Source organism: Ochotona princeps, chromosome X (genome assembly GCF_030435755.1).
Source record: "Ochotona princeps isolate mOchPri1 chromosome X, mOchPri1.hap1, whole genome shotgun sequence".
Classification (NCBI taxonomy): domain Eukaryota; kingdom Metazoa; phylum Chordata; class Mammalia; order Lagomorpha; family Ochotonidae; genus Ochotona; species Ochotona princeps.
In genome coordinates, this window is record NC_080865.1 from 3,380,211 (window position 1) to 3,403,500 (window position 23,290).

The following is a 23,290-nucleotide window of genomic DNA, read 5'->3' on the forward strand; positions in this document are numbered from 1 at the left end:
TAAAATTCTTAGGAAGATAACAAGGATATTTCCTTCAACCAATATAGGGTCTCTTCCAAAAAATATAAGCAAAGATCATAATTAATAGTAAAACATGAAAATATTCCACTTTCAGATCAGAAACAACAAAAGATGTGTGCTTTAACCATATCTTCAATGCCATACTGTATGCCCTAACAGTACAGGGTGGAAAGAGAGAAGAACAAAAAACAATTATTATTTACAGATTATGTTACAATCTGCTCAGAAAGCAAAAAAAATCTAGTCTAGTGAGTTTGTACAATTAACATACACAAATTGGGTTTTGACACCATAGCAATGAACAGAAAATGTAAAAGACTACAATTAAAGTTCTTAAAAGTATAATACACCATAAAATAAGCATGAGAGATGACAGGTCAGATCTGTGATGAGAAAGTTAGAAATTTTATGTTGCGGGGTTGGCGCAATGTCTCAACTGAGTGATCATCCGCCTGCAAGTGCTGGCATCCCATATGGGCACTGGTTTGTATCCTGACTGCTCCACTCCCTCTCCAGCTCCCTGCTTATAGCCTAGGAAAGCAGCAGAGGATGGCCCAAAGCCTTGAGACCCTGCACCCATGTGGGAGACCTGCAAGAGGCTCCTGGCTCCTGGCTTCAGATTGGCTCAGCTCTGGATGTTGTAGCCATTTGGGGAGTGAACCAATGGATGGAAGATCTTTCTCTCTGTTTCTCCTCTCTGTAAATCTGCCTTTCCAATGAAAATAAATAAATCTTTTTAAAAATTGCATTGCATTGCAAAAAAAAAGCATGGAAAATCTCAATACCTGAGCAGAAATGCCATATTTATGGAGAAGTAAATTCAATATTATAAACACATTGATCATGAAGTTGATTCAATTTCAATGAAAACCCTGAAAATCAGGTTCTTAGAAACCTGAAAATCTGACAAAAATATCTGTTTATAGAGAAGCATGAATATCCAAGACACCCTAATTGAAGACAACGAAGGGCCCTGCATGATAGTCTAATCTAGTGGTTTAAGTCCTCACCTTGAATGTGCTGGGATCCCATATGGGCGCCGGTTTGTATCCCGACTGCTCCATTTCATTTTCAACTCCCAGCTTGTGGCCTGGTAAAGCAATGGAGGACGTGGCAAAGTGTTGGGATCCTGTACCTACGTGGGAGACCTGGAAGAAGCTCCTCGCTTTGGATTGGCTCAGCTCTGACTGTTGTGGGCACTTGAGGAGTGAAGCAGTAGACAGAAGATCTTTCTGTATCTCTCCCTGTCTCTGTAAATCTGACTCCAATAAAAAAATAAATCTTTAAAAAAATAAAGACAACTAAAATGAAGAACTCATTTTGTCATTCTCAAGAGCTATTTAGAACTTTAGTAATTACAACAAGATAGAAAAAGAATTGAGTCCAGAGAGCAAATCTGCGTGAAGGGAGACCCACTCTGAGGACATTTGTATCTACCCAATACCCACATGAGCAAGAAACGCTGGGTTTGGACCATTTCATATTTTTGGATCTGTTTTTAAAAGCACTTAGCATATTCTAATACAACTTCTGTTTATTATACTGGGTGTCCATGAAGTATGATAAACAAAAAATAAGTTTTTCACTTAAGAACTTTAACTTTTCTGTTGAAAACCACAGAATTTTAGAATACTTTTATTCTAATCACTCTTTGCCTGGCTTCCATACCACACGTTGAATATTCCTTAATCAAATTGCTGGGTGGAGAGAACTGCTTTTGGATTTTAGAATATTTTCATGTAGAGAATGAAATATCTGGGAAGGGACCCAGGTCTAAACACAAAATTCATTTGTGCTTTCATATATACCTTAGACACAGAGCTGGAAGCTAATGTTATTCAATGAATGATTTTTGCATGACTGGTAGCAGTTGTTGTGGTGGTGCCTGCTTGAGTCCAGGAACCTTCACTCCCAATCCAACCTCCTGCTAATACATCTTGGGGGCTGGAGTTGTGCATATAAAGCTGCTGCCTGTGATTCGGGCATCCCAAATGGGCAGTGGTTCATGTCCTGGCTGCTCTACTTCTGATCCAGATCCCTGCTCCCTGCTAATGGCCTGGGAAAAGCACTGGAAGGTGGCCCAAATGTTTGGGCTCTTGCCATCCATATAATAGATGCTGATGAAGTTCCTGGCTTTGGGCTGGCTCAGCACTGGCCATCCCAGCCATCTAACAAGTCAACCAGCAGATGGAAGATCTCTGTCTCTCCCTCTTCTTATGTAACTCTGACTTTTCAATAAATAATCTTTTAGAAAGAATGCACCTAGGGAGGCGACAGATAATGATCCATGTGGGAGACCTGGATGGAGTTCCAGCCCAGATAATTGCAGATATTTTAAGGGATGAACCAGCATATGCAAGATCTCTCTCTCTCTCAGGATGTGTGTGTGTATTTCTCTCTCTCTCAAGTAGATGAAAGCGAACACTAAAAATGTGCATGAAAAAGTTTCACAAAGCAGAATTTTCCACTTGTTGCATCATGTTCATGTTCAGTTTCAGCTTTGGCAACATTTTTGATTTCTGAGTTTCAGATGAGTGTTGTTCAACCTGTATCGTTATTGGATGTCATGGTTCCAGTTTCTTAAACCTGTGAAATAGTATTGCTTTTGTGTTTCAATGATGCTTCAGATTACTCAGATTTACGACATTATTGGCTTGTTTACTACATTTCTAGTCCACTGGAGATCTTATTAGTGTTATTATTGGTGCAGGGTACATTCTGTGCGAGGTCTTTTCTGTCAAACTCTGTTGGAGCCAAATTCTCAACAATTGGAAATTATTTTGCTTACACTCTTTTTGCTGGGGTAGAGGTGGGGGAAGGTGGGAGTTCTGTTAGCCATAGTTTTAAACATTCACAGGAATTCAGATGCAACAAAATGAGGATTAAGTGAGATTTTGATGAATTCATCCTCTAGGAACAAATCTCCTGTAAGCAGAGTAGGTCAAGGCTGGTTGAGTCCGAGAGCTGCTTTCTTTTCTGTTGGTACAGGCAGGCATCAGGTGCCCCCTGGTCCCACCACAAGGTAGGGGCCTCGGGTTGCTGAGAACAAGGTGGTGACATGCTGACTGGGGAGGAGCAGATCATCCAGGTCTTTGTTGTTTTCCCTTTCAGGCAGAAGGAAAGAAGAAAGGGAACTGGCTAGAAAGCCCTCACGGCACTTCAGCATGGCAGGACTTTGGCTCTCTCATTTACCTGTTCAGGGGCTGCAAGTGCAGGCCAAGCAATGCCAACAAGAGCCAGTGGGGGGAACCTGGAGGGGAGAGGGGCCAGGTTCCTGGTCTCCTGGATCTGGCCGCTGCTCTTGTCAGTTTATGCTGCTGCTGCTGCCACCTAGCTTTACGCAGCCATCAACTCCCCCTTGCCCAGGAGGAAGCTGATTCCAGCAGAAAGAAGCAGTAGAAACACTATGACCATGGAGCTCGAACAGCCTTCTTTTTTCTAGTCCCTTCTATATAATATATCTCTATTCTCAGGTCAGTAGCAGAGTTTTTAAAAGTGGGGCAAAGTGACACCCAACCAGATTGGGATATCTGTAGTCAATGATCCCTTCCTGACAGTTTTGAGTTTGCCTAAAACTGCAGGATTTGTTTGGTTTCACTGAAAGATTTCCAGGTGGAAATGAACCCAAATATTATCCAGGGCAAGTGTGTGAAAATGATAGATTATGCCAACTTTATTATAAATACTGAATTCTTAGCTCATGGGCAGTGTTAGCCAATCAAAATTTCTGCCAGCCCCACAGGTGTCTGAAATGTCCTAGTTATCACCGTAAGGTTACAGGTAAAAACAATTTTAATACTACTTTTTACATTTATTTTATTTTTAAATTCATTTTATTATTCCATGATACAATTCCATAGGCTCTGGATTTCCCTTTCTCTCTCCCCAGAATCCCTGAGTCTCCCACTGATTTTCTCCATGCCATTACAATAGTATAGTCCTTCATAGTCAGTCCTAAGTCCATTATTCTGCTAGATAAGCGTATCCTGATATTGTAGGCATGGACAATGGCAGAGAGGCCAGCATCCTATTGTCAGGATATATTCAGCAGTTTCACTGGGAGTCCATCTTTGATTTTGCATTATATCATCACATTTGTGATTATCTCTACTACCTAGTTACTATGCATCCACCCATATGAAAAGCATAAAAAAAAATCAACAGAGAGAAAAATAGAAAATTTACAGCAACATGAAGTTAAATAGCATTCTACTGAATTACCAATGTGTTGCTGAAGAAATGAAAAAAAAAGACCTTCCTGAAGCAAACGATGCTATTATGTAACCTGTGAGTCAGTGATTAAATCAGTAAGAAAAAAACTTTTTTAATAAATTCAAATAAAAACAAAGATACCAAACCCCGTGAGATGTAGTAAAAACCATACTAAAAAGACTATTAATCTTGTATTTTGCATGAAGGTTGCTTTACATTAGAGAGAACATATGATACTTGTCCTTTTGGGATTGGCTTATTTCACTGAGCGTAATGGTCTCTGGTTGGGACTGATTGGTTGCAAATGGTAGAATTTAATTATTTTTATTAGCTGAGTAGTATTCCATGAAGTACATCCAACTTAAAAGCTTCTGTACAGCAAAGGAAATGATCAACAAAGTGAAAAAGCAACCAATGGAATGAGAGAAAATCTTCGCGCACTAAAAAACTGATAGGGGACTAATATCCAAGATTTACAAAGAGATTCAGAAATTCAACAACAGCAAAATAAACAACCCTGTGAAGAAACGGGCAAACGAAACGGACATTTTTCAAAAGAACAAATTTAAATGAGTAATAGACATATAAAAAAATGTGTAGGCTCCCTAGCTGTCAGGGAAATACACATAAAAATGACATTGAGGTTTCACCTAACTCCAGTGAGATTGGCCTACATTCAGAACTCCACTAACAACACCTGCTGGTGTGGATGTGGGGAGAAAGGTGCCCTCCTTCACTGCTGGTGGGAGTGTAGGTTAGTACAACCACTGTGGAAGTCAGTATGGAGAGTGCTAAGAGAACTGAAAATTGACCTGCCGTATGACCAGCTATCCCACTCCTGGGAACATATCCAAAAGAAATGAAATCCCAGTAACTATGTAACTGTGTCACATAATACAATGTAATTAATGAATAAAAAAAAAGAAATGAAATCTGCATATGAGAAAGGGACCTGTAAGCCTACATTAGCAGCACAATCTACAATAGCAAAGACATGGAAGCAACCCAGATGCCCATCCAAAGTGGAGTGGATAAAGAAACAGTGGTACATTTACATTTATTTTAAATGACATTTTCATCATAGCTTTTTTTAAAAAGATTTATTCATTTTATTACAGCCAGATATACACAGAGGAGGGGAGACAGAGAGGAAGATCTTCCATCCGATGATTCACTCCCCAAGTGAGCCGCAACGGGCCGATGCACACCGATCCGAAGCCGGGAACCTGGAATCTCCTCCAGGTCTCCCACGCGGGCGCAGGGTCCCAATGCATTGGGCCGTCCTCGACTGCCTTCCCAGGCCTCAAGCAGGGAGCTGAAAGTGGAGCGGCCGGGATTAGAACCGGCGCCCATATGGGATCCCGGGGCTTTCAAGGTGAGGACTTTAGCCGCTAGGCCATGCCACCGGGCCCCATCATAGCTTTTATTTACAGAGATTTGACTCGATTGATTTTAGCAAGACCTCTTTTAGGGTCTTGATTCCTAGGCCAGGTACTTTTCAGCTTGTGGTTCACATAAGCAAACCTGTGAGTCACCCAGCCAAGGGCTTCTGTGTGTCATTCAGCCAAGGGCTGGAGACTCTGAGACTATCGAAGGTAGCATCAAGCTCTTCCCCTGGCATGGGAGCCAGTCACTGCTGCCATGTCCCTTGCTGCTGCATTTCTCTGCCACATCCCCCCTGCTGTTAGCATGGTCTTTTGATTCATATTTGTGCTGTTGGCTGGGATTGCAAGGTCACACTGCCCTTGGCCTCTGCCCTAACCACAAGCCCATCCTTTTCCACTCCAGTGGTGGGATTCCGAGGAACTCAGTTCCAAGTGCAGCTGGGAAAGGTTCATAGTACACACCTTAGCCACTAACTGCATCTGGAACGTGCATCAGCTGGAAAACCATGGTGGAATGGCCTTTGTGCTTGGCTTGGCAAACATCTAGGAGACCTTTAAAGTGTTTGGGGTTGGTATATTTTCGAACCTATTTATTAGTTTGGAACCGAGTGAGTATTTTCAGGAAAACGAAATTGTGCTCTGCTTCACCTAGTACATGAGGCATATTGGACAGCAGTGGGGAGAAGTGGGAGCGGGTGGCTGGCGAAGCATAAAATCGACATACTGCGTTCAAACAAAGCCAAGTTAGCCCACTTGCACCCCACAGAAGAGTGAGGGACTAATGGGAAATTCAAGTTACTCCTCCTCCGCTCAGACTCCAGTATTCTCAAATGAGTAAAATTAGGTTTACACTTTTCAGAAAGTGGTCCTTGAACATGGCTTCTTGGGAGACAGGATGTCAAGAATAGTGTATGAAGATGGAAGGATTGAAAGCTGGGCAGCCAGGTGCATACCCCATAACTTTTTGACAGGTGTTGCCAGCCAATGAATGGTCCAATAGGCTTACACCATGGGGACTGTTTGGAAAACAGTGTTGGGGCCCCATGTCAGAGACATTGCTACTTAGCTGATCTAAAATGAGGCTTAGGCATGTGTGCCTTCAAAATTCTAACATAGAGCTGAAGCTGAGACCCATAGCTGTGCACCAATAGTATGGTCTTGCATGTGGCACATGTCTGCGCTTGGGTACTTTTCTCTTCCAAAAGGCACTGGGAAGTCAGTTGTCATCAGTGATCTCGAGGGCAGCACAGCTAGTAGTGACCCTAACACTTTCTCTTAGTCTCTTGGCTCACAGCCCCAGTGTGATAGCCCCGCAGCTAAAGTCCTTGCCTTGCACATGCCAGGACGCCATAACGGCGCCGGTTCTAATCCCGGCAGCCCCACTTCCCATCCAGCTCCCTGCTTCTGGCCTGGGAAAGCAGTCGAGGATGGCCCAAAGCCTTAGGACCCTGCACCCATGTGGGAGATCTGGAAAAAGCTCCTGGCACCTGTCTCTGGATTGGCACAGCACCAGCTGTCGTAGCTACTTGGGGAGTGAATCAACGGACAGAAGATCTTTCTCTCTGTCATTCCTCCTCTCTGTATGTGTGACATTCCAATAAAAATCTTAAAAAAAAAATCCTTGGCTCATGCTGGCAGCTGATGAGTAGCGCCCCCTAACGAGTGGAGTCCACAGCAGTTTCCCACTCGATGGGCCTGTAGGGGCTGAGGGGCTGTGGACGTTGCAAATGGTCAGCCCCTCTCGATGTACATGCCCCATGAAGCCTGCACACATGACTATCTGGAAAGCTCCCTGCCATGTTATCATGGGAGGAAAGACCAGTGTCAGAACCTTCTCCTTGATTTCAGAAACCTGGGGATAGGCCACTGAGGAAAGTTCTCTTCACTTACTGCTGGGGAAGGAATGGGCTTGCTACACGCAGCATGGTCGTAGGTGGGCAACAGGAGCATCGCTCAGGTCATGCCAGAACTGCGCCGTCTCAGGGCCAAGCACAGACCTATGAATCAACACCTGCATTTTGTCAGGCTCCTCTGGGGAGTCACATGCATGTGCAAGTCTGAGAAGTGCTACTGGAGCAAGGCTCAGACTGGGATTTCAGCTTCTTTGGGACGGGAGTGTGTCTCCCCAACATGTATGTTAAAACATTAGCCCCCCAATACCTCAGAGGTGACAGTCACAAGGGCACTGAAAAAGTTTCTGAAAAATGGACTGAAAAGATAAGATTATTTTGGAACCAAACTTTTGAAATCCATGTGTTTTTTCATTATAGACATTCCCCAGGAACTTCTTGAAGACTGCATGTAGTTGGAAATAGGCCTTTAAGGAGGTAATTATGATTAAATGAAGTCATGTGGGTGGGCCCTGAAGGCTCGTGGTTGAGATCCTTGTGAGAAGAGGAGGATGCGCAGGAATGCGCAGAGTCAGGGCCCAGTGAGGACCCCAGGAGAAGGCAGCCGTCTGTCAGCGAGGGAGAGAAGCTGCCGGAGAAGCCACACCTGCCCACACCCTACTCCTGGGCTTTCAGCCTCCGGAACTGTAAGAAAAATTCCTTTTTGTTGTGTAAGCCTCCTCGCCTGCACTGTTTCATTATAGTAGCCCTAGCAAACTAATATAGAACCTCAGCTAAAACCTAGGCTCTAGGGAGTTCTGTACCTTGTATAGGTTATCCCCAGGACCTGGTACATGGGAAACATTCAATGTGGAGTTTTCAAAAACAACTCACTTGTTGCATACAATCAGTCAGGGTCACTGTCATAGAAGATCTCTTGGAGGAGGGATGGTCATAGAGCATAAGCTTCTTAAAGAAATGACACAAAGTGCCAAGGCCTAGCTGTTTGGGGACTAACAACTCTAAAAGGCAGCATGAGATTCTCAAAGCTTGCCTGCCTTCCTCTCCGCTAACCTTTGCAGCTCATTTTTGCTCCATTACTAGTGTGCCTTCTCAGGCAATGTTTTTACAAATGGGTTCGATACCTCCACAGGAGGGAATGAGAACAATCTGCTCACCGAGGGTTGGGTTCTCTGGAATGACACAGAAGCAGATTGTTCAGGCCCAACTGAAGCCCACCATGCTTAATGAGCTCTTAACAAAAACCTGTAAGAAGGCCCCCTAAATACAGGTGTAACAAACTTGTGAAAGATACCCCATTAACAATGGAATATGATACAGCTGTAGAAAAGAATAGGCCTATTAGATGGAGTAGTCTACTAGACATAGGAGGGGAAAGGTGCTTCTTTTGAAAAACGACAAAATATATGAACCTGAATATCTTTGCATATGAATAGGATAGTGGCCTAAGGCAGCAGGAAGAAGTATTTTTTGTTGTATACCCTTGTGATTTCTTTATATGTTACTTTGCACTTGTTATTAATCCAAAATTTTGTTTAAAAAGGACTTTGCTAGGTGAGTCTAGCGCTTGTGGGAAAGCTCAGTGTTAACGGTGGGCACTTGGCACAGGGGTTGAGATAGAACTTGGCGTACCTGCATCTTGTATCACACTACCTGGATTTAAGTCCCTGCTCTGCATTTCGGCTTCCTGGTGACATGCAGCCTTGGAAGCAGTGGTAATGGCTAAAGTAATTGGTTCCCTGGCACTCACATGGGAGACACAGAAGGAATTACTGGGTCCTGCCTTCAGCCTGGCCTGGCCTGGCCTGGCCAAGCTCTGGCTGTTGTAAACATTTGGGGACTTGATTATTGGATGACAGGTCTGTCTACCTCTGTGCCTTTCAAATAAATGAAATAAAATGTTTCTCAAAATTTTGCAAAGTGCTCAAATTCTCTCGAACAAAATGAGAAGCCTCATGCCAACCTCCCTCCCTGTTCTCTAGGGTTTCTGGTCTTGTAAGATCCTACACTAAAAATCATACTTGGTGCCACAGGAGGCACCTGACTGCTCTATCTTGGAGTTGGCTTAGAGTCTGCCATTCACCAGTCATTAGCAATGTTGGTTAAGTGGGCATAGAACCTGGGGCTTCGTGACTGGAATAATTAAAAAGCAGTATAAACGTCATGCTTCACCCACCCACTAGCCCACGCACTCCCAGCCTGAGAAGCCATTTTGTTCCTATTTTCCCTCTTCGTGAAACCAGGTGCACGTGTTTCTTTTTGGGAAGAGATGTAGCCATTGCCCATGGTGTTCAAAGTGCAAGCCCTTGGCAGCCACACCCCCTGGAGCACAGGCTCCTAGGGCTGGAAATCAGTGCCAGAGAAAAAAAATGGAGGGAGCACCTGAAGCAGCTGCAATGACAGTGTCACCAAGCCCTGTGCTAATGCCTGGGACTCTGTTTATTTATCTAGTTTTATTTGAAAGGCAGGTAGAGAGAGAGAGAGAGAGAGAGAGAGAGAGAATGAGAATGAATGTTTCCTTCTTGTGGTTTCACCCCAAATAGCCGTTAAGGCTGCAGGTGAACCAATCCAAAGCCAAAAGCTTCATTTGGGTCTCCCACACGGGTGCAGGGTCCCAAGGCTTTGGGCCATCCTCTGCTGCTTTCCTGGGCCACAAACAGGGAGCTGGATGGGAAGTGGAGCAGTGGGGACATGAACCGGCACCTATATCGGGTGCTGGCCCTGCAAGTAGAGGATTAGTTTACTAAGCCAACATGCCTGCTCCTGACTGTTTCTTAAAGCAGTGGTTCTTAAACTTGAGCTTGCATCAGCATCACCTGGAGAGCTTGTTACAACACAGATGGCTGGCTGTTCCCTAGTCTGAGTTCCCAACTTAGTGAGTAGGAGGTGGAGGCCTAAGAGTGTTTATTGCTACCAGGTTCCCATGTGAAGCTGCTGTTCTTAGCCCAGGGAGCACACTTAGAGTCCAGGAGTTGTAAGAAATGAGCCTGAGGAGACACTCAGCTTTGCTTACAACTTGGCAATGCCTCTGTTCTGAACATCGGTGCCATTGACATTGTGCGTATTCATTAGAGAAAATTCGGCTTAAACATGTGAAGTAGAAAGCATGTAACCTCAAGCACTCTTGACATTTGATTGGATCTGACTCCCAATGAGTCTAGTTATCCTGGTCCTCATGCCACTGCAGATTGGAGACTGCTATCTAGATTGTCGGTGGAGTTAGAAGGGCAAGTTCAAATGTACCTGCAGATGGCCTTACTAAGTGGTGTTGAGAGTGAAAGCAGTGAGAGGAAAGTGAGAGTTGACAGTGTGATTTTATTGTGGGACAGAATTGAGGCTGTCCTTCACCTTGACTCCATCATATGCACAGGGAGCAACATGGGAGCTCTGCAGAGCAGCAGCCATCTCATCTCATGAGCACAGCAGGGAAGGAGAAGGCCTTTCTGAAAAACAGGACTTGAGCCCCAAATGCATCGCAAGGGAAAGCAGGCACAGAGCAAACAAAAGGAGAAGGGGAAGGGACTTCCAGGTCCCAGGGACAGCAGCAGCAAAGGGACTGTGCTGGGGCCTCTGCAGAACTGTGCCTGTGTCAGCAGTGAGAAGTGAAGATGGGGCACACCTAGGGCTGATGGCCACTTGGCCTAGGACATCTGCCCTTGACTGGGCTTCATCCTGCAAACCTTGGGAAGCCACAGGATGCTTTTCAAGTAGCAAAGACATGGAGGACATTTTGATGCAGAGCAGTGGTGAGGCTAAGGAAGGCTGATGTGGCTTTTCTGCTGGTCCAGTACACCAGCAGAGGTAGCAAGGAGGAGGGAAGTGCAGGGGGCCTGGGCCTGCACAGCTATCTGTGCTTCTCTGCCCGAGACAGAAAGCAATGGGAGGCAGTATTGTGCCCAGGGAATAAAGACACCCCGAAGCTCAGTCTGGAGAAAGAACTGGAAAACAATATCCAGGAGGGGCACAGATCTCCCAACAGGGTTGATCAAAAGAGATCTTCACCAAGACACATGATAATCAAGCTCTCTTCAGTCAAGCATAATGAAAAGATCCTTAAATGTGCAAGTGAAAAAAATCAATTGACCAATAGAGGAATGGCAATCAGACTCACAGCTGACTTCTCACAGGAAAAACTTCAGGCCAGAAGAGAAATGGAGCAACATGTTCCAGATTCTAAAAGCAAAAAAAAGCAAAAAAAAACTGTCGGCCCAGAATAACATACCCAGCAAAGCTTTCCTATGTCTTTGAAGATGAAATAAAATTCTTCCACAGTAAAGAAAAGCTCAAAGAATTTGCCTCTTCCAGACCTGCCCGACAAATGATGCTTCAATATGTTCTCTTGACAGAGAAGAGGAATAGCACCCACCAAAACCAAAGGCAAATAGGAAGAATATCCCAGTAAAATAACAGAAGACTAAACCAATGAACAACCCATTGCTAAAATGACAGGACCAAATTGCTGCATATTTATATTAACTCTGAATGTAAATGGCTTAAACCCATCAATTAAATGTCCTAGATTAGTAGACTGCATTAAAAAAAAACCCATCTATCTGTTGTCAACAGGATACACATCTCACCAACAAAGATCAGCAGAAACTGTATCATGGATTTTGATGTTTTGTTTTCATTTCTTCAAAATATTTGCTCTCATTAAATTCTTCATTGACTCATAAGTCATACAGTAGCATCATTTTCTTCAAGAAGGTTCTTGATTTTCTTTTTCATTTCCTCAGCAAAATATTGGTCATTCATAGCATGTTATTTAACTTCATGGATTTTTAATTTCTTCTTTTGTTCCTGTTGTTGATTTTGTTTTGTGGCTTTTCATTTAAGGGAGTGTATAGTAACTGTGTAATGGAGACTGTCATATCCAGATGTGAAGATACAATGCAGTATGCATCTCTACTTCCAGACAAAGATGGACTCCCAATGAAACTGTTTACTGTATCTTGACAATGGGATGCTGAACCCTCTGCCAATATCCATGCCCGCAATGATGAACTTACAACTGTTTATGAGGAACTATACTATTGTAATAATATAGTAGAAATTAGTGGGGAGTGATTTGGGTAGGGGATTTGGAGAGAGGGTAAGGGAAATCTCAGACCCTATGGAACTGTATCATATAATAATGATAATAGTAAAATTGAAAAAATAGGGGAATAAAAATTATAACATCTGACAACCCTTGTTTTGCTGCTATAATTTTATTCTGAAATAAGATTAAAATGTAAATTTTCCCAAAGAAATAAATATTAGAAGGGAAATGATAAAAGCCAGAAAGTGAAAAGGAGGGGGGCAAATCACAAATGTAAAAAAAAAAAACAAAACAAAACAAAAAAAAAACTATGGTCAAAAAGAAAATGTGGCTCACAAATTCATGGCTGTAGAAGTCTGCATAAACTTATTAACATTCTCATCAATGCTTTTCACATTGATAACCTACAGTGATGTGGAAAAAAATCCACCTACCTGTGAAAGGAGTCCCTTCCAATGGGCCTAGCACCTGGATGCATCCTAGACTACTCAGGGTAGGACAAAACGAAGAAAAAGAAAAGCTACTTGCACTTTTTGGCCCGGAGATTCACAGCTCTATCAAGCCCACTAAGGCAACCTGTTAGCTCACTGGCCATCTCCACAAGCCCCAGAGTAGACAGAATGAGGCGTGCGGGGAGCACATGTGCATTCACAGCTTCTGCTCCTCCCCAGCGTTGAACTGAAATTGAGCTTGCTTTCCCCAGGTGTTATTCCATGTCGTTGTCAGTCAGAATCTGTGTGCTGACTATGTGCTGAGAACTCACCACCACTTGATGCTGTTCTTGATACTGCATATTGGCTGGTCTGTTACTCCCCTACCAATCCCACCTTACAGAGCAGGGCTTGCAGGCAAACAGAGGGCCTGTAAGTTGCCCAAGAAAAAGCCACGTAGGGCCCGGTGACGTGGCCTAGTGGCTAAAGTCCTCGCCTTGAATGTGCTGGGATCCCATATGGGTGCCGGTTCTAATCCCGGCAGCTCCACTTCCCATCCAGCTCCCTGCTTGTGGCCTGGGAAAGCAGTCAAGGATGGCCCAAAGCCTTGGGACCCTGCACCCATGTGGGAGACCCGGAAGAGGTCCCTGGTTCCCGGCTTCGGATGGGCACAGCACTGGCCATTGCGGTCACTTGGGGAGTGAATCATTGAACGGAAGATCTTCCTCTCTGTCTCTCCTCCTCTCTGTATATCTGACTTTGTAATAAAACTAAATCTTAAAAAAAAAAAAAGAAAAAGCCATATAAGTTAGGCAATTTATTAGTTTTTATTGTGATGTGATCCAAGAAATATTTTTTCTTCTTTAAGTAGAAATGATACAGCAATCTAACCTAACATCCTCAAAGTTATGATTTCTGCATAACAGACAATCTTTATACCAATCAGTTTTTATTGAGTGTATGTTTTTCAATATATTTATTTCTTTATTAATCTCTATGTCCTTTTTTGCTGTTTGATGTTGTTTCTATTGTTATTTCCCATGATACAGTTTTGTAGATATAGGGATTCCTCTCTCCTCCTCCTTCCCCCTACCCATTTTCACCTCCCATGGTTTTCCCACATGTTATTGCAGTAGTATAGTCTTTAAGTGGCAGTTGCAAGATGAACATTCTATTTAAGTGTGTCATGGCAGTATAGATATAGGCAAAGGTAGAACATCTAGTATCATGCTGCCAAGGTGTATTTAACTGTTTCATTGGGAGTCCTTTTATTCAGGAGTAGAGATGCATACTACATTGTATCTCCACTTCCTGGTGTACTAGTCCCCATTATACAGTTTATCTATGAGAACATATGTATATACTGTATACCTATGTATCTATTTGATTTTGCATTTTCTGTGAAAGCTTTCCTATATCAGGGAGGACATATGGTATTTGTACTTTTGGGGCTGGATTATTTCACTGAGCTTAATGATCTCCAGTCGGGACCATTTGGTTGCAAATGGAAGAATTTTGGTCTTTTTTCGAGGCTGAATAGTATTCCATGGGGTAGATGTACCACAGTTTCTTTATCCAATCTGTTGATAAGCATCTGGGTTGCTTCCATGTCTTTGCTATTATGGATTGTGCTGCAGGTCACTTTCTCATATGCAGATTTCACTTCCTTTGGATATATTCCCAGGAGTGGGATAACTGGGTGATATAGTAGATCAATTTCAGTTCTCTTAGCACTCTCCACACTGACTTCCACAGTGGTTGTACTAGCCTACACTCCCACCAGCAGTGAAGGGAGGGTACCTTACCCTCCACATCCATGCCAGTAGGTGTTGTTAGTAGAGTTCTGAATGTAGGCCCATCTCATTGGAGTTAGGTGAAACCTCAGTGTGTTTTTTATTTTTATTTCCTGATAGCTAGGGAGCCTGAATATTTTTTCATATGTTTAGTAGCCATTTGAATTTGTTCGTTTGAAAAATGCCTGCTCATTTCCTTCACCCAGTTTGTTTTACTGCCATTGAGTTTCTGAAGCTCTTTGTAAATCCTGGATATTAGTTCCCGATCAGTTGTGTAGTGTGCAAAGATTTCCTCCCATTCTGTTCATTGCTTCTTCACTTTGTTGATCATTTACTTTGCTGTACAAAAGCTTTGTAGTTTGATGTAGTCCCATTTGTTTACTTTGGCTTTGACTGCCTATGCTTTTTGGTGACTTTTCTAAGAGATCTTTGGCTACACTTATATCTTGTAGAGTGCTTCCTATGTTTTCCTCTAATAGCGTGATGGTTTCTGGGTACAGATTTAGGTCTTTGAACCATTTAGAGCAGATTTTTGTATAAAGTGAAAGGTGGGGGTCTTGCTTTTTACCTTGGCAGGCTGACACCCAATTGTCCCAACAGCATTTGCTGGAGATGACCTTTTCCCTGGGTCAGTTGGATCTGATGATTGTTCTCACTTCTTTACTTTTTATTGTGGAGACTTTGTGGTTCTTCTCAGAAGAGTAGAAAATGTATACTTCTCTGTCCACATTAACTTTGGACTTGGCCTCTGACTTCCTTTGACCAATGCAATGCTAACATATGTGGCACAAATGAAAGTTTTCACTGTTTTAATTTTTTGCTTGTGCCCTGAGCTTCTGTTATCCTTTATGAAAAAAAAAAACATACCCTAGATAGCTGCTGCTCCCAAAATGAAGAGGTCATGGGAGTAGATGTGACTCAGTTTGGCATCTAGAAACAATCTGTTGACTTGAAGTAAGCCTGGCAAAATCATAGCCAGCTTGCAAACCTCTGTGCATGAAAAATAGCTGTAAAAATTGTGAACCCTCTAAGCTTAGGGTCTCTATATTGCATTTGTTCAGCAATAGCTGGCTCACCCAAATAAGGACTAAACTAACAAAACAAAAGGAGCCCTCCATGTACCCCCATATCATTTTTGTAAATTATGGAAAAAATCTAGTCTATTCGGTGCACATGTTCCAGGTCTGGAGTGGTTTTCTCTGTTCCACATTTCAGTTTGAGAGCTTCATCAGCTAATTGGAAAAGCTGTGGCAAGTAGTACTACCACTGGAGGGCCAACTCCTTTTGGACATCAGCTATTTGCTGACTGCCAGGAGCATCTCTTTGTCCTGTAGGGAGGAAACAACCATATCAAAGTTCATTTAATCCAAAGACCTAAGAGCAATCGAAACATTAGAAGTTGTATTGAATGATACTGTCACTGATGCAAAAAGAAAACTCTAATAACTTCTAAGCTCAATTAATTTTGGAAGGGCTTTGGATAGATGGTGATATGATAGGACAGTGACATGTGGCTGACAAACTCAGCAAAGGAGTTAAAAAAATGGGCTTTGGAGCCAGACCCAATTGCTCAACATTTGTCATTTACTAGCTGAGAGATTTGGGAATGCTATAAGGCACCGGGAGTTCCAATTTTATCTATAGAATAGTGGTATCCTACAAAGACTAAACAAGTGATGTGCATAAAATCCTTAATGTAGTATCAGGCATACTGACACTTAATTCACATAGTGGTTAGTAAGATGACTTAGTAACATAATTCTACAGTAGCAAGAGATAGGAGGGGGGAGAGGCTAAAATAACACATTCATTGAGAGCCTTCTGTGTGCCAGGCATTGTGGGTTTTTTCTATTTTTTTTATTGTACCTGGAAGTCAGGTTATGAGAGAAAGGGAGAGATAGAGAAATCCTCCACCCACTGGTACACTTCCCAAATGGTCACAATGGCCAGAGCTAGGCTGATCTGTAGGTGGGAACCAGGGACTTCTTTGCGGATCTCTCATGAGTGCAAAGTCCCAAGGCACTGGCCCATTCTCCACTGCTTTCCCAGGCCATTAGCAGAGAGCTGGATTAGAAGTGGAGCATCCATGGGCCTATGCAGTAGTCTAATGGCTGAAGTCCTCGCCGTGCATGTTCCGGGATCCCATATGGATGCCAGTTCATATCCTGGTTGCTCCACTTCCCATCCAGCTCCCTGCTTGTGGCCTTGGAAAGCAGTTGAGAATGGCCCAAAGCCTCAGGACCCTGCACCCATGTGGGAGACCTGGAAAAAGCTCCTGGGTCGTGGCTTTGAATTAGCTCAGCTCTGGACATTGCAGCCACTTGGGGAGTAAACCAGTGGATGGAAGATCTTTCTGTCTCTCCTTTCTGTAAATCTGACTTTCCAATAAACTTGAATAAGTCTTAAAAAAAAAATAGAGCAGCCAGAGGTTGAATCAACGCCCATATGGGATGCCGGTGCTTCAGGGGAGGCTTTACATGCTATACCACCATGCTGTCTCTCAGGCGCTGCTTTGAGTACTTGAGATTCAAACTCAAACTTTGCAATAGCCCTCCAGGATAGATACTTTTTAAATCCTCATTATACAGGTGAGGTACCTGAAGCACAGAAAAGTTATGTAAATTTCTTAAGGGCACACAGAATCTGCACATAGGGTCAAGAATCTGCGCATAGGCTGTGTGGGCTCCAGTGCTCCTGCCCTCAGCTGTCATTCGTATGGCCTCTGAGCAGGGAGGCCTCTGTCACATGGGTGGCTGGCTCTTAGGAGCCAAGCGGCAGCCTTGGGCTAATCCTAGTGCACAGAGGCATGCGAAGTAAAGAGGTAAGGCAGAAATGTGATCTAGCAAGTGAACTAGGGAGCCAATGGCATATAGTGGGTGTGAGGGGGAGGCAGAGTTCATTGTTTTATGTGTACGTTTTGCAAATCATGAAAAGAAAACAATTGTATGTTCAGAGAAATTGCATTGTATCTGGAGAAATATCATGAAGTACTTGAGAAGCTTGAGGCATCTTTACCATGGACAGAGAATCAATCCAATCTTAGAGTGCCATTATTAAACTGTGTGAAGGCAAGTGAGCCTCCCCTGGGCTTTTTCCTCTTGTCTTGGGTTCTGCTTCTCTGTTACACCAAAGCCACCCAGATGAGAGGGGCCACTGTGTTGTGTGCAAATGGACAATATGAGAAATCTTGACAAAATTCAAGAAAAATGCATGTAATTTATGGGCTTCAACATTTTGCACCAAAAACAGTGTACTTCTATTTTTCCACAAATCTTTTGAAGTACCCTTGTTGGTACATCTGATTCTGATGTTAAATCTCTACTTGAAAGTCGATCAAAGTGCTCATACTTTCCGAAGAATGGTTCCCTTGAAGCTCTCCAATACTGTCACCCGCTGACAACGCCTCTTTTCCCATAGTGAGCTCAACACATCTCCCTCGTATTATGGATTTAAGTTTACTTACTTTGGGCCTGGCAGCATGGCCTAGCAGCTAAAGTCCTCGCCTTGAATGCCCCGGGATCCCATGTGGGCGCCGGTTCTAATCCCGGCAGCTCCACTTCCCAGCCAGCTCCCTGCTTGTGACCTGGAAAAACAGTTGAGGATGGCCCAAAGACTTTGGGACCCTGCATCCGCGTGGGAGACCTGGAGGAGGTTCCAGGTTCCCGGCTTCGGATCGGCGTGCATCGGCTGTTACGGCTCACTTGGGGAGTGAACCATCGGATGGAAGATCTTCCTCTCTGTCTCTCCTCCTCTGTGTATATCTGACTGTAATAAAGTGAATAAATCTTAAAAAAAAGTTTACTTTAAGGTTGTTGTGTATTGCATATAGAAATTTGTTTTCACTGTTCACCTGATAAATTATTTGCAGAAGTTGTTTTAGGACCAGGGGTTGGGAATGGCTGCATGATGATTCTTAATGTTGAAATGAATGGGAACATTTCTTGATAACTTTTCCCTTGACAGCAGGGCTTTTAGGAAAAATGATGTATATCAGTTGTGTTCTAGGAATTCTGTATGTGGTGAGTGAATGGTGGGTGAAAGTCACAGGAGGAAGGAGAAAGAAGGCTACTCCTTGAGGAGGAGATGCATATAGACTGCTCGTTCCTTTATCTCCCCTCTTTGGTTTCAGTCTCTTCGTAGCTGCCGAGAAGGCATTGTCTCATTTCGTCCTTTTAAATCCCAGTGCTCGCTTCGGCAGCACATATACTAAAATTGGAGCGATACGGAGAAGATTAGCATGGCCCCTGCGCAAGGATGACACATAAATCCCAGAGTATGAGATTGAGAGATCGACAGTTTTTGACTTCTGTAGCTTCTTTTGGAGATATCAAAATTATTAACCAATCTGCTAGTTGTACCATGTTATTTTCACTTGTGAACCAGAGAAGTCCTAATCACACGGGTTAGAGGTCCTATATTACAATGTGGATGTTGCTTTGGAAAGATGGAAAAATGAACCCACTGGAAACAGTTATCATGTTGGCACTTACTAGTGCCCAGAGTGGTAGACTCTCCTCTGCTCCAGTGCCCAGGGGTAGAAGCTCAGTCTGGAGAAGTGTATATAGTTGGAAAGAGGTCCCTGAAAAGATGGGAGAGGCCATTTGTAGGTGCTGAATTTCTGAGCCTGGGTAATGGGTTAATGGGAGGCCACCAAAAGAGAAAAACTGACTAGAAATAAATGATCTCATTAGTTTCACTGGAGTTGGCCTTTATCGTGGCATTGACTGTTGCTTAGAATGTGTTAGCCCTTGGCTGGAGATTAATCATAGGATTATAAAGAATTTTTCATTGCAGTCATGTTTGTTGTGATGTAATTTGAATTCTTTTTTAACAAGCAAGCACAGCCCAGATAAATTACAAGTCTAGTGCTGGATGGACATTGCCTGTGGCCAACCCTGCTGGCTATCTCCTCAACAACCCTGCCATCCTCTTTCTGTATAATGAACAAAACCCAGATTTTTGCTCAGATAGCATAGACTGTATTTCAAGGCCTTTAGGATGCCTGCCAATGCCATAGGATAAATTTGCACTAGTCGGAGGCCATCAGACTCATCTTCTTGCTGATGATTTGGGAAAGAACTTGGGACACACAGTTCTGGCTGGTGGGCATGAAGGAAAATCCCACAGAAAAGGGATTTTCTTGACTCAAAGAGAGAAACAATAAGGAGAAACTAGTCTTTTTGCCCCTGTCTGTGGCTAGGTGGCAGAACCATAGTCAGATCTGCTGGGTCAAGTATGTGACCCACCAATGCCGACATGCTGAATATGAGCACAAAGACACTGAGTTCTTGATGCTGCCGTTGGACTATTTAATGAACTAATCCTAGAACTTCTTCCTCTGAACTTTTTATGCGAGGTGGTAAACTGTCTTGCTTAGCAAGAGTCCCAGGTGATTCCTAGCCACGTTAGCATTTGGGAAATGTTGCTTAAACCTGTTTCTGATTAGTTGGTGTTGGCAGCTAGAAAGCGAACTGATATCCTGCCTTACAAATTGATGGCAAAGATCTTGTTTTCATATCACTACCAAGAAAAGGGTGCAAGGAAAAGACAGTAGTGTCTCTACCTAGGCAATTCTTTGGGACCTGTTAGAAAAATTTCCTGATGGTTTAAACTGCTTCACTTCCAAATCAAGAGGAAACGGCTCCTAATCATTAGTGCATGTTTTTTTTGTTTTGTTTTTGTTTTTGGAGATATCAAAATCATTAACCAATCTGCTAGTTGTACCAGGTTATTTTCACTTGTGAACCAGAGAAGTCCTGATCACACGGGTTAGAGGTCCTATATTACAATGTGGATGTTGCTTTGGAAAGATGGAAAAATGAACCCACTGGAAACAATTATCATGTTGGCACTAACTAGTGTCCAAAGTAGTTCTTAACCTCACTAGAACTGTAGGCTACACATATACCTCTTGAGCCAACAAGTCTAGGCAAACAAAGACTACAAAGGGTGAGAAATGGAAAGAGAAAAGGTGCCAGTAGACCAAGAGAGCGCCAAAGTGTTTACTTGGTTTAGATGAGTGACAGAACTCAGGTTTCCTCATAAACATAGCTACTCCCAAGCAACTCTGGTGCCTGCCCAGACTCCAAATATGCTAATAACCCAAAATGAAAATCATTTTGCATCGGAAGGAAAAACAAGATACTCTCATGGCATTGTTATTCCTGAAAAGACCACTCAAGTTTCCTGAGCCTGCCCAAATGAGGTGATTTCCCAAGTTATTCTGTGTTTATCCTGAGTTGAAGCAACTCATAACAAGAGTCCACTAAGTATGATTATTTAATGACCTCTCCATGGACAGTGAACTAAACCCAATTGCAACAAACAAAAAATTCTGCAGATTTTTTTCTTTTTAAAAAATATTTCACTTCTCAGCTATTAAAAACACAAAATGCAGTTCTTTGTGGCTAAATGGGCCAAACTGGAAACCATAATGCTAAGGGAAATGAGCCAATCCCAAAAGGTCAGATACCACATGTTTGTGTTAATTTAAGAGGATATGATGTTATGTAAAACATGTTATTTTATGTATAGTTGTGTATAAACTAAAACTGAATTGACAATGAGGTGATCACAGAAGATGGTTAAGAAATTGCAATTGTTTTTAACATACTGGTTACTCAATACTATAACTATTAGTTACACAACGAAGTTAATTGTTGCTGAGGGTACGTTGGAGCCTTTAATTGATCGGGTTGATAGTCTGATGGTTCTGCCCTCAGACCGGTCAGGGTCTCCCCAGGAAGCTGAGGAACTAGATTGGACTATAAGATGTTGGACTCTATGTTTAGTTTATGCTTGCAAAGAGGGAATCTCAACTGTACTTGATCAGTGGATATGCAACAAGGTGGAATATTCCACATGGGGGGAGGGCGGGGGAGGGGTGGGGTGATTCCCAGTTCCAACGAAACTGTATTACATAATACAATATAATCAATGAATAAAAAAAAAAAAAGAAAAAAAAATATTTCACTTGTGTTTTTATTGTTTTTGACAGTAAAGTATTGAGAAACCATTTAGGTTGGTGTTTATAAAAACATAATTATGTTTATCTCCTAGCAAAGTTGTATTTCTGAAATCTTATTCATTATGTTTTGGATGTAACTGTTTTGGATATAAACAGTTTAGGAAAAATTATGAGGCCCAGCACAATTGCTCAATGGTTAAATCCTCACTTTGCGACTGTCAGGATCTCATGTGGGTTCCAATTTGTATCCCGGCTGCTCCACTTCCCTTCCTGCTTCCTGCTTCCTGCTTCCTGCTTATTGACATGGGAGAAAAGTGGAGGACAGACAAAACCCTTAGGACCCTGCACCCACGTAGGAGACCTGAAAGAATGTCCTGGCTCCTGGCTTCAGATAAGCTCAGCTCTAGCCATTGCGGCCATTTGGGCTGTGGTCTAGAGCATGGAAGATCTTTTTCTCTGTCTCTCCTTCTCTCATCTGATCTGCCTTTGTCATAATAGAAGCAAATCTTAAGAAAATGGAAATAACTATGCTGAGAATTTAAGGATTAAATCAATGCATCATTTAGTGAAAATTTTTATTTAGTAAACAGTAAGGCCACAGGTTCACAAATCTAACTGGCATTTTATCTTATAGAATTACTATATTTGCACTATGGAATGCTGGAAGAAAAGCAGGGCTCCATTATTCTACAGTGTTCTTAAAAGCAATCACTTGGCATGGTATAAACTTAAAACAATTTCAGAAGAGAAAAATGAGGCACTTCAAATCCTTGCTTTTGTTAGTTTGGGTATCTACGGAAAAGGATAGTCCTAGTTACTGAGAAGTTACTCAAAATGGATATTTGTACGTTTCCCATTAATGAACTATAAGACACAATCTATCCCCGACAGTCAGATGGAAATTCATGGTTCTAGCTGTCCATCCGTCATCTTTTCATTGCAGCTGCCTGCTCTGCATTCCTCCTTAGCCCCACCAATGGGTGTGAGTGTGTTCCAAAACAGAAAAAAGTGGAGCCACATCTCAGAGCAATTTCAAGAGTTGAGTGAAAGACGTGCATCAGGAGGATGAGGTGATATTTGTGCATACCACATGGAACTTGAGATCTAGGTGCTTTTAGATTCCATTTTCATGGAAGCAATGCTCAATTCCTCCTGCCATTGGCATCTGTAATCCTCATAATTGACAGAGATGAGGCTGCAAAGTATTGCACAAAAATGTCAGATATTTATATCTTCTGTACACCTGCTGTGAGACCCCTAAAGCACTGTAGGAGCGGTAGGTGTAATGGGCTTGTTACTTTGCCTTTAACAAAACCTTAGGCTCTGAATTGGGAAGGAAAATGATGTTGCACTGGGTTTGTAAACTTTGTCTTCTCAAATCCTATAGTTTAGAGAAGGCTTGTAGATCATTGCATTTTTTAAAGATTTATTGGAAAGGCAGAGTTATAGAGAGAAGGAGAGACAGGGGGACATTTGATTCACTCCCCAACTGGCCACAAGAACCACAGCTGGGACAATCCAAAGCTGTGAGCCAGGAGCCTCCTTTGGTCTCCCTTGTGTGTGTGGGGTCCCAAGGCTTTGGGCCATCCT

General features: G+C 42.8%; 1 pseudogene; it reads left to right on the top strand.

The window, feature by feature from the left end:
- The first annotated feature begins 18,915 nt into the window (after positions 1 to 18,915).
- On the top strand, positions 18,916 to 19,034 carry LOC118760446 (U6 spliceosomal RNA; annotated as a pseudogene).
- Positions 19,035 to 23,290: the final 4,256 nt, after the last annotated feature.